Here is a 10,712-nt window from a genome sequence, read left to right on the forward strand (position 1 = left end):
CTCTGGAGAGACAGTAATTTGCTTGTATGGAATTTTGCTTGAGAGACCTCACTACGGTTTCTGATCTGGTGATGTTATCATCCATCACTGTCCCTGTCAGATAGTTTGGAATAGGTGTGATGATCACAGTAACATCAAGCGTAATATTTCCTGAATTCTCAAAAAGTCACAGGCAGGTACCAGTTATTCCCATTTTATGAATGAGGTGATAAAGACAGGGATGATGAGTGATTTCCCCAAGCTCACATGGATATTAAGCTGAGTCAGCTGTAGGGACTGCATTGACTTTAATGCTTGCTCTTTTCATGAGCACCATGTATTGGTTCTCCTATGCAGTTAGGCCAGTAGGTGAAAGAAAAGCCCATGTTTCTCTCTAGTCACAGGCTTTGACTGACTGTGTGTGTGGAGCTCATACACCAAATTCTCCAGTGTTCCGGATAGTAACTGGGCATCCCACAATGTTATTCTGACACTACCTGGAGCTGGCACAGACCCTGCAGGTTAGGCGTTTAGTCCCATGAGACTACCCCCACTTCAGATGCCAATGGCAAGTATTAGGTTTTCACCTGTACCTTTGACCAAGCTATTACAAATCAGGGGTTCTCAAGACCCCCTTCTTTGATTTAATCATTTGCTTGAACAGCTTACAGAACTCAGAAAAGCAGTTTATTTTCTTTTATTCTGAGAGACAGGGTCTCATTTTGTTGCCCAGGCCGGTGTGCAATGTTGCAGTCATAGCTCACTGCAGCCTCAACTGCCTGGGCCCAAGTGGTCCTCCCCGCTCTCTAGTAGCTGAGACTGCACGCCTGCGCCACCACATCTGGCCAATTTATTTTTTTGTAGCGATGGGATTTTGTTTTGTTGCCCGGGCTGGCCACAAATTCCTGGGCCGTAGTGATCCTCCCACCTCAGTCCCTTAAAGTGCTGGGATTACAGATGTGAGCCACCACATCTGTCAGTTCGTTTTCTGTTCCTGGTTCACTGTAAAGGATATGTCTCAGAAACAGCCAGTGAAAGAGATGTGCATGCTGGATGCAGTGGCTCATGCCTGTGATCCCAGCACTTCGGGAGGTTGAGTTGGGAGGATCTCTTAAACGCAGGAGTTTGAGTTCAGCCTGGGAAACATGGTGAAACCCTCTCTATAAAAAATACAAAAATTAGCTGGGTGTGTTGATATGCACCTGTAGTCCCAGCTACTGAGGAGGCTGAGGCAGGAGAATCACTTGAACCCAGGATGCAGAGGTTGCAGTGAGCTGACATCATGCTACTGAACTCCAGCCTGGGCTACTGAGCAAGATTTTGTCTCAAAAAGTAAATAAAAATAAATAACTAGGTGTGGTGGTGTGCACCTGTAGTTCCAGCTACTAGGAAAGCTGAGGTGAGGATGCATTGAGCTGGGGACTGGGGAAACTTAGGTTATGGTGAGCTGAAATTGTGCCACTGCACTCTAGCCTGGAGAAAAGAGCCAGAACTTGTCTTTTAAAAAAAAAAAGAGGAAAAAGAAAGGAAGGAAAGGGAGAAAGAAATGAAAGAAAGATGGATGCCCAAGGAAAGGTAAGTGGGAGGTGCACAGAGCTTCCATGCCCTGTGTTCAACATGCCGCCCTCCCAGCAGCTCCTGTGTTCAGCAACCAGAAGCTCTGCAAACCCTGTTGTCCACGGTGTTTACAGAGGCTGTACTATGCAAGCATGATTGATAAAATCTTTGGCCATTGGTAATTCAGTCAATCTTCAGCCACTCTCACCTCCTGGAGTTCAGCAGGTGAGGCTAAAAGTTCTAAGCCTCTAATCATGTGGTTGCTTTCTCTGGCAATCAGCCCTCCTCCTGAAGAAATCAAGGAGCGTGCAGCCACCCAGTCATCTCAACTGGGGATAAGAATTTCCAAATGCATCTTAGCATGCTGGAGATCCCAAAGTTCTTAAGAGTCTCTTGTGTTAGAAAGCTGGCGCCAAGACCAAATATTAAAACTAAAGTTGATGCTATCAACCTCTATGACTGAGGTCTTTATAAGCATTCAAAGCTCTGTGCCAGGAACCGTGGACAGAGAACAAGTATATATTTATTTTCTTTTTTTGTTTTTGAGACAATCTCCCTGTGTCATCTAGGCTGGAGCACAGTGATATGATCATAGCTCACTATAGCTTTGACCTCCTGAGCTCAAGTGATCTTCCCATCTCAGACTTCAGAGTAGCTGGGACTACACATGCATGTCACCCATGCCCAGCTCATTTTTGTAGAGATGAGATTCAGTTATGTTGCCCAGGCTGATCTCAAACTCCTGGGCTAAAGTCATTATTTCACATCAGCCTCTCAAGTAGCTGGGACTGCAGGCGCTCACCACCATGTCTGGCTAATATTTATTGTTATGCTTTTGCAGAGGTGGGATCTCACTATGTTGTCCAGGCTAGTTTCAAACTCCAGGCCTTAAATATACCTCCTGCCTTGACTTCCCAAAGTGTTGGGATTATGGGTGGGATCCACCATGCCCAGCAGTCACAAAGATCCTTATAAAAGAAAGAGGTTAGAAGAGTCAGAATTGGAGCAGGAGATGTGGTGGTGGAAGCAGAGTTAGAGAGGGAGATTTGCAGAGGTTTCACTTCTGGCTTTAAAGATGGAGTTAATGGCCATGATCCAAGGAATGGGGGTGGCTTCTAGAAGCTGGAAAAGCCAAAGGAACACTTTAGAGCCTCGAGAAGGAATGCAGCCCTGCTGACACCTTAACTTTAGCCTTATTAGACCTAATTTGGGCTTCTGATTTGCGGAACTGTAAGTTGGTAGATTTGTGGTGTTTCAAGGGACTAATGTAGAGTAGTTTGTGGCAGTAGCAAGAGGCAATAAACATGACACCAAGCATCGTGGCTGATGGTGGTAATCCCAGCACTTTAGCAATCCTAGCAGGAGGATCACTTGAGGCCAGGAGTCCAAGATCAGCCTGGGCAACATAGTGAGACCCTGTCTCTACGAAAAATTAAATTGACCGGGTGTGGTTGCTCACTCCTGTAATCCTAACATTTTGGGAGTCCAACGATCACCTGAGGTCAGGAGTTTGAGACGAGCCTGGCCAACATGACAAACCCCCATCTCTACTAAAAATATGAAAATTAGGCATGGTGGCACACAGCTGTGATCCCAGCTACTTTGGAGGCTGAGGCTGAAGAATCACTTGAACCTGGGAGGTGGAGGTTGCAGTGAGCTGGGATTGCACCATTGCACTCCAGCTTGAGCAAGAAGAGTGAAACCCCATTTCAACATAAAACAAATTAGCCAGGCATGATGGCATGCCCCTGTCGTTCCAGCTACTAGGGAGTCTTGAGGTGGAAGGATCGGTTGAGCCTAGGAATTCGAGGTTGCAGCGAGCTGTGATTGCACCACTCTGCTCCAGCCTTGGTGGATCAGAGTGAGATCTTGTTTTGAAAACAAAAAAACATGAACACGGTGGAAATGGAGACAGATGGCGGTGTTAAATAGAAAGGTCAGGGGTGGCCTCCTAAGTGAAAATGGAGCAAAGACTTAGAGGGGAAGGAGGTGGCCGAGGTGCTGAAGGAGGAGCATTGTGGGCAGAAACAACAGAATAAAGTGTCCGAGGCTCTGGAAGGAGGCCAGTGGAGCAGGAGAGGGGGAGAGAATTAGGGGAGGAGGCCATGGAGTTGCTGGGTGGGGATCGGTGTAGATTGTGTAAGCCCTGGGAGGCTATTGCTGGGGCTTTGGCTTTTACTATGAGATGGGACCTGTGGGAAGATTCTGATCTGATTTGTCTCCTGATCTGTCAGGAGTTGATCTGTCAGGACGTGATCTGTCTCCTGATGTAAAAGCATTCTCTGGCTGCTGAGTTGAGAAAGACTGTGGGAAGATTTGGGTAGAAGCATGGGGGTCAAGCTGTGGTAACATCCAGGTGGAAGATGATAGTGGTCCTGACCAGGGTCATGGTGGTGGTGAGAGATGGTCAGAAGAGAGAAGTAGGGGGAAGGATTCCAGTGAGTTGCTGGGTGGAGATCTTTAGTACATGGTGAAGACAGTCAACAGGATTTCCTGACAGACTGGATGTGGGGTGTGAGAGAAGGCAGGGGTCAAGGTTGAGTTTGATTCTTACTGAATTATTAAGTGTTGAAAACTCTACAGCCTTGTCCAGTGTTACCAAATATGGGATGCTAGATTAAAGAAATCTCTTCAGGTGCAGTGCAGTGGTTCATATCTGTAGTCCCAGATTTTTGGGAAGCAGAGATGGGAGTATCTTTTAAGAGCAGAAGTTCAAGACCAGCCTGGGAAACATAGCAAGACCTCCTCTCTACAAAAGTGTTTTTCAAAATTTAATAAAATAAATGTAGCTAGGCATGGTGCTGTGTACTCATAGTCTCAGCTACTCAGGAGGCTGAGGTGGGCAGATCTGTTGAGGTCAGGAGTTTGAGGCCAGCTTGGGCAACATAGCAAGACTCCACACTCTACAAAAAAATTACAAACTAGCCAGGTATGGTGGCACTCAACTGTAGTATCAGCACTGGGGAGCTGAGGCAGGAAGATGGCTTGAGCCCAGGACATTGAGGCTGCAGTGGGCTACAAGTGCACAACTGCACTCCAGGCTGGGTGGCAAAGCAGGACCTTGTCTCGCAATACAAATAAAGTAATGAAATCTCAAGTCAGAGCCTTTTGGCTCTGCAGCCCTTGCAACCCTGGAGCCATGGAGTGTGGTTTTCATCACTGGGAATGAGGAGACCCCTGCCCGGTGTTGTTGCCTGACTAATCAGTGTTTTAAAAAATATGTTAATCGGGCTGGGCGCAGTGACTTTCGCCTGCATTCCCAACACTTTGGGAGAATGAGCCTGGTGGATTACCTGAGGTCAGGAGTTCAAGACCAGCTTTGCCAACATGGCAAAACCTTATCTCTACTAAAAAACAAAGATTACTTTGGGAGGCCAAGGCAGGTGGATCACGAGGTCAAGAGATCGAGACCATCCTGGTCAATAAGGTGAAACCCCATCTCTACTAAAAATACAAAAAATTAGCTGGGCATGGTGGCGCGTGCCTGCCATCCCAGCTACTCAGGAGGCTGAGGCCGGAGAATTGCCTGAACCCAGGAGGTGGGGGTTGCGGTGAGCCGAGAACGCACCATTGCACTCCAGCCTGGGTAAGGAGTGAAACTCCGTCTCAAAAAAAGAAAAAAACAAAAAAAAAACAACAACACAAATTAGCCCGGCATGGTGGTGGCTGCCTGTAATCCAAGCTACTTCAGAGGCTGACACAGGAGAATCCTTTGAACTGGGAGGTGGGGCAGAGGTTGCAGTGAACCGAGATTATATGCTTGGTTCCAGCCTTGGGGAAAGAGTGAGACTCTGTCTCAAAGAAACAAAAGGATTATTTATATTGATACTTAATAATTTTAGTATTATTGTCATTGAAGATGGAGTTTTGCTCCTGCTGTGTGCTCCTGCTGGCCTCAGGAGGCCCGAGCATTGGGTCCTGAAGTCGGCCTCTCCAGGCCCAGCTCCTGCTCTCCTGGCGTCTCCTCCACATGGGTGGAAGATATCCTCACATGGTTGCCTCTAGGGCCAGCTGCTGCCTCCCAACGGCCCCCTGGGACCCAGCTTCTGCCTCCCCTCAGCCTCTCCGGGAGGTCCAGCCTATGCCTCCCTTCTGGTGGCCTTTTCATGCCTGGATCCTCCTCCTGGCCTCATCTACTGGACCACGTCCTGCCTCCTGGCAGCTGCTTTTTGCTCAGCTTCTGACCAGCTTCCAGCGGCCTTTCTTCTGTAGGCCCGAAGCTTTCTCAAGTGGGGCTTTTCGGGCCTTCGTTCTGCCTCCTGGTGGCCTGGACTGGCCCTGTTACCACCTGACATTGGCCCCAGCGGGCCCAGCTCTGGACTCTCCGCAGCCACCCCATCACCAGCTGCTCCCTGCTGGTGGCTTCCCCAGGCCAAGATTCTGCCTGCCTTCCTGCCTGCCTGCCTGCCTGCCTGCCTGCCTGCCTGCATTCTGGCTGCGTCCACAGGCCCAGCGCCCCCCTCACACTGGCCTGTTGGGGCCCAGCTCATGCCTGTGGCAAACCTCTCCGGACCCAGCTCTCGCCTCACTCTTGCCTTGAGTCTAGGCCCAGGCACTCCCTCGCAGGGGCCTTCCTCAGCCCAGCTCGCCTATCATGGACTCTCCCAGGCCAGCTCCTGCCTTCCAGCGGCCTGTTCAGGCCCAAAGCTTCCTCTTTGGGCCCGGCCTCCCCAGGCTTAGCTCCTGCTTGCGCCAGGCCCATACCGGGCCCAGCCTCTGCCTTTCAGTGGACCCTCCAGGCCCAGCTCATGGCATCACCGTGGCCTCTGCTCAGGCCCACCTCCTGCCTCTGTGGCAGCCTGTATCCACAGGCCCCGCCCCCAGCCTCCACGTGGCCATATCAGGCCAAGCCAGTGCCTCCCGGTGGCCCTCCCGCACCCAGCATTGGCCTGCTGGCATCCTCTCCGTGCCCAGAATGTCTTCAGGTTGGCCTTTCGGGGCCCAGCTCCTGCTCTCGGCCGTGTCTATGGGCTCAGTGTTTGAATTTGCCTCTCAGCAACCTCTGGGGACTCAGTCCCTCCCCAGCTCCTGGCGGCCTTTGTAGGCCCGAAAGCTCAGGCCCTCGACTCAGGCTCTCCAGACCCACCCAGCTCATGTCTCACGCTGGCCTCTCCAGGCTCGGCTTCTGCCCTCCCAGGGCATCTCCAGGCCCCAGACATTCCTGAGTCAGCTTCTGCTGGCCCGGCTCTTGCTGCCTCATCCTGCTGGCCTCGGGAGGCCCAAGCATTGGGTCCTCAGGTTCATCTCTGTAGGCCCAGCCTCTGCCTCCTACTGGTGGCCTCCGCACACCCGGATCGTCCTGCTGGCTGTATCTACCGGCCGACATTTTGCCCCCTGGCATCCTCTTTTGGCTCAGCTCCTGGCCAGCTCACGACGGCCTTTCGTCTGTCGGCCCGAAGCTTCCTCCAGGGGACCACTGGGATGCAGGATCTGGCCCTGGAGGGGACCATGTGATGATGTACTGCGCCCATGTTGGGGGGTGCTGCCGGGAGGGCAGGAGCTGGACCTGCAGAGGCGGACTTCATGACCCAGTGCTTGGGCCTCCCAAGGCCAGCGGGAGGACAAAGCAGGACTGGGCCTCAGGGCTGAGCTCTGGACTCCCCGCTGCCCTCGCAGCCCCAGCTGCTGCCTGCTGGCTGCTTCCGCAGGCCAACATCTTGCCTGCCTGCCTGCCTGCCTCCCTGCATCTTGGCTGCTTCCACAGGCCCAGCTCCTCCCTCACACTGGCCAGTTGAGGCCCGATTCATGCCTCTGAAAGACGTCTCTGGAGCCAGCTATCGCCTGGTGATGGCCTCTACTCTGGGCGCAGGTCCTCCCTCGCACCGGCCTTTCTCAGCCCAGCTCACTTGTGATGGACTCTCGCAGGCCAGCTCCTGTCCCCCGGTGGCCTGTCAGGGCCCAAAGCTTCCACTCCGGGCCCAGCCTCCCCACACCGTGCTCCTGCCTGCACTAGGCCCTCGGGCCCAGCCTCCGCCTCTCAGAGGACCTTTCAGACCCCACTTATGCCTTTGTGGCAGCCTGTTTCCACAGGCCCAGACCCCAACATTCCCGTGGCCCCCTGGGGCCAAGCCAGTGCCTCCCAGTGGGCCCTGCCGGGCCCAGTGTTGGCCTTCTGGCATCCTCTTTGTGTCCAGAATATCTTCAGTCGGCCTCTCGGGGCCCAGCGCCTCCTCGGCAGCGTCTACAGGCCCAACTTCTGAATTTGCCTCGCAGCAACCTGTGTGGACTCAGCTCCTGCCCAGCTCCCGACGGCCTTTGTAGGCCCAAAAGCTCGGACCATCGACTCAGGCTCTCCAGGACTACCCGGCCCATGCCTCATGCTGGCCTCTCCGGGCTCACCTTCTGCCCACCCAGGGTGCCTAGAGGCCCCAGATGTCCCAGAGTTGGCTTCTCCAGGCTCAGCTCCGGACTCCTCCTATTGGCCTCTGCAGGTTCAAGCATTGGGTTATGAATTCAGCCTCTCCAGGCCCAGCTTCAGTCCTCTTGGAGTCTCCTCCACATGGGTGCAAACGTCATCAAGTGGGCCATTCTAGGGCCAGCTCGTGCCTCCCAAAGGCCCCCTAGGCTTAGCTCCTGCTTCCCTTCAGCCTCTTCTGGACACCTAGCCTCTGCCTCTGTACTGGCGACCTCTCCAGGTCTGGATCCTCCTCCTGGCCACGTCTACGGGCCCACATTTTGCCCCCGGCAGCATTTTTTTTTTTTTTTTTTTTTTGAGACGGAGTTTTTCTCTTGTTACCCAGGTGGGAGTGCAATGGTGTGCTTTCATCTCACCTCAACCTCCGCCTTTGGGGTTCAGGCAATTCTCCTACCTCAGCCTCCTGAGTAGCTGGGATTACAGGCATGCACCACCATGCCCAGTTAATATTTTGTGTTTTTTTTTGGAGACAGAATTTTGCTCTTGTTACCCAGGCTGGAGTAGAATGGCGCAATCTCGGCTCACCGCAACCTCCGCCTCCTGGGTTCAGGCAATTCTCCTGCCTCAGCCTCCTGAGTAGCTGGGATTACAGGCACCCGCCACCGTGCCCAGCTAATTTTTTTTTTTTTTGAAATGGAGTTTCGCTCTTCTTGCCCAGGCTGCAGTGCAATGGCGCGATCTCAGCTCTCCACAACCTCCGCCTCCTGGGTTCAGGCAGTTCTCCTGCCTCAGCCTCCTGAGTATCTGGCATTGCAGGCACACACCACCATGGCCAGCTAATTTTTTGTATTTTTAGGTGAGACGGGGTTTCACCATGTTGATCAGGATGGTCTCGATCTCATGAGCTCGTGATCCACCCGCCTCTGCCTCCCAAAGTGCCGGGATTACAGGCGTGAGTTATCACACCTGGTCCCCAGCAGCGGTTTTTGGCTCGGCTCCTGGCCAGCTCGCGGCGGGCTTTAGTCTGTCGGCCCAAGGCTTTCTCAGGTAAGGCCTTCCGGGCCTCCCTTTTGCCTCCCGGTGGCCTCAACAGAAGGGACACTTAGAAGGCCCCACCTGAGGAAGCTTCACACCAACAGACAAAAGGCCACTGGGAACTGGACTGGAGCCAAGCCAAAACAGGCTGCCGGGGGCAAAACTTGGGCCTGTAGACGTGGCCAGGATGAGGATCCAGGCCTGGTGAGGCTGCCAGTAGGGAGGCAGAGGATGGGCCTCCTGGAGACGCCACCTGATGGGAATCAGAAGCTGGGCCCCAGGGGGCCACTGGGGCACAGGATCTGGTTCTGGAGGGGACCACGTGATGGTGTATTGCACCCACGTTGGGCGGTGCTGCCAGGAGGGCAGGAGTTTGACCTGTTGAGGCGGACTTCATGACTCAGTGCTTGGGCCTCCCAAGGCCAGCAGGAGGACAAAGCAGGACTGGGCCCCAGGGCCATGCTCTGAACTCCCTGCAGCCTCCCCGGCCCCAGCTGCTGCCTGCTGGCTGCTTCCACAGTCCAAGATCTTGCCTACCTGCCTGGCTGCCTGCCTGCATTCCGGCTGCATCCACAGGCCGAGCGCTTCCTTCACACTGGCCAGTTGAGGCCCAATTCATGCCTCTGAAAGACGCCTGTGGAGCCAGCTATCGCCTGGCGCTGGCCTCTACTCTGGGCGCAGGTCCTCCCTCGCACCGGCCTTTCTCAGCCCAGCTCACTTGTGATGGACTCTCATGGGCCAGCTCCTGTCCGTCGGCGGCCTGTCAGGGCCTGAAGGTTTCTCTCTGGGCCCAGCCTCCCCACACCGGGCTCCTGCCTGTGCTAGGCCCTCGGGCCCAGCCTCCGCCTCTCAGAGGACCCTTCAGACTCCACTTCTGCCTTTGTGGCAGCCTGTTTCCACGGGCTCAGACCCCTGCCTCTTCATGGCCCCCTGGGGCCAAGCCAGTGCCTCCCACTGGGCCCTGACGGGCCCAGCGTTGGCCTTCTGGCATCCTCTTTGTGTCCAGAACATCTTCAGGTCGGCCTCTCTGGGCCCAGCGCCTCCTCTCAGCAGCATCTACAGGCCCGACATGCGAATTTTTCTTGAAGCAACCTCTGTGGACTTGGCTCCTGCACAGCTCCCGATGGCCTTTGTAGGCCCAAAAGCTCAGACTACCGACTCAGGCTCTCCAGGCCCACCCAGCTCATGCATCATTAGTGGCCTCTCTGAGCTCAGCTCCTGCCCTCCCAGGGCATCTCCAGGCCCCAGACATTCCCAAGTCGGCTTCTGCCAGCCCGGCTCCTGTTGCCTCCTCCTGCTGGCCATGGGATGCCCATTATTAGGTCCTGAATTCAGCCTCTCCAGGCCCAGCTCCTGCCCTCCTGGCGTCTCCTCCTCATGGGCGCAAAACTTCATCAGGTGGGTTCCTCCAAGTCAAGCTTCTGCCTCCCAAAGGCCCCGTGGGCCCAGCCTCTGCCACCTGTCAGCCTCTTCGGGAGGTCCAGCGTATGCCTCCTCTCTGGGGGACTCCCCAGATCCAGATCCTCCTCCTGGCCCTGTCTACCGGCCCGTCCTGCCTTCTGGCAGCTTTTTTTGGCTCGGCCCCTGGCCAGCTTTCTGTGGCCTTTCATCTGTCAGCCAAAGTGTTCTCAAGTGGGGCTTTCCAGGCTGCCATTCTGCCTCCTGGTGGTCTTGACAGACCCCGCTACCGCCTGATGTTGGCTGCTCCAGGCCAGCTCTGGACTTCCCGCAGCCTCCCCAGCCCCAGTTGCTGCCTGCTGGTGGCTTCCCCAGGCCGAGATCCTGC

This window comes from Callithrix jacchus, chromosome 20 (assembly GCF_049354715.1).
Source record: "Callithrix jacchus isolate 240 chromosome 20, calJac240_pri, whole genome shotgun sequence".
NCBI lineage: Eukaryota > Metazoa > Chordata > Mammalia > Primates > Cebidae > Callithrix > Callithrix jacchus.